Source organism: Rhyacophila brunnea, unplaced genomic scaffold, assembly GCF_057557595.1.
Source record: "Rhyacophila brunnea isolate RB1 unplaced genomic scaffold, BYU_Rbru_1.0 scaffold_103, whole genome shotgun sequence".
Taxonomy (NCBI): domain Eukaryota; kingdom Metazoa; phylum Arthropoda; class Insecta; order Trichoptera; family Rhyacophilidae; genus Rhyacophila; species Rhyacophila brunnea.
In genome coordinates, this window is record NW_028232756.1 from 458661 (window position 1) to 460275 (window position 1615).

A 1615-nucleotide genomic window follows, 5' to 3' on the forward strand; every position below is an offset into this window, starting at 1 on the left:
TTCGTATTTGGAATATTCAAGAGCATAAATACGCAGATATGCCAAAAGTTATTGCATTCTATTATTTTTTGTCCAATTTATTATATGCGTAATTTTCATAGTTTCGAAAATTATAATTTACGAATTATACTTCGCACATCTATAAGGTCTCCATGACGGTATAATTTGTAGAAAATCGAATACAAATGACAGTGCAAGATTGTGATATTTGTCACTATGTATATTATTCAAAATTATATCAAAAATTGAATTCATTATTTTTATGGATGATCAATTAGCTCAACGAAGAACTATCTCTTCTTTATAAATTATTGACCATTCTTAATGTTTTTTAACGCTGTGGATAGCAAATAATAATCCCTATTTCAATTATAAATTTCTTAATTTTTTGATATCTAAAAAATAAATCATTATTCTAAACTCTAAAAACATCTAATAAAGATTTCTACTAAGAAATTATAAAATCTTTTCAAAATATCTAAAATTTATGTTTTGCTAAAGATATATTATGGTGAATTTCTGATAAAAACTAAATGGAGAAATCAAAATCTTTATATTTATCATTTTCCAAAGCTCATCGGAATCGTATTTTAAGAACCTAATTAACCAGCTTTGAACGTATTTCATTCGATCATAACTCTGGCTAAGATATAATTTCTTCATTTTATATAAATTATTAAAAATATAATTAATTAATTTATAAAATTGTCATTTTAATTTATTATTAGATAACCACATAATATATGCGAGACCTGTTATGCATCATTATCGCTTAAAAAATAAGCTTGGAATTAAAGCCAAATAAATACTAATTTTTGGAATATCAATCAACAGATTAAAAATAATACACGAATAGAATTTTAAATGACAAAATGTGTAATTGTAAGTATAGAAAAAGTAAAATTATGAAATTGATATAAATGAAGGTTCTAAATAATGATTTATCATGTTCATTATTGAATTTACATAAATTTACCGATATATAAATAAAAATCTATTTTATACAAATTGATCGTAAGTTATTCTGTTAATTATTAAACTTTTATTTATAGAAAGAAAAGCATTAATGTTACTTTGCAAATAGAATAAAGATATACACTAATCTTGAAACTTAAATATACAATTTTTGAAAATTTGATGTTAATCACGATAATAATATCGATTGACAGACTATTTACTTTGATTTAGTTCGTGTTAATATATATTAGCATATTTTTTGTCTGAAATCGTTTTTTTTTGTGAAGTTGTCAATAGTTTCAAATACTTAATTCTTACGTAAATATGGCAATATAAACACCGATCAAGGCATTCGATCTTCTCTTTATATATAAATAAAAAACAAGGCAACAAATATGTTAAAAATAATTTGCGTGGAAATTTTTATGTAAAAATTATATTTTGCTTGTTTTTATGATAGTAAGAAAGCTATTCTATCCTATTTACTTGATAGACTTTATTTATATATAATTATTAAAAAAGTATAATAACATTTATTTCTAATGCATTTTTGGTTTAAGTATGTATCTAAAATATTTAATACCCTATTTTATAGTTTTATCTCTAAATAAATATTCTACTGGCTAAAAAGAATGAATTTTTAATCATATTTTCTGTT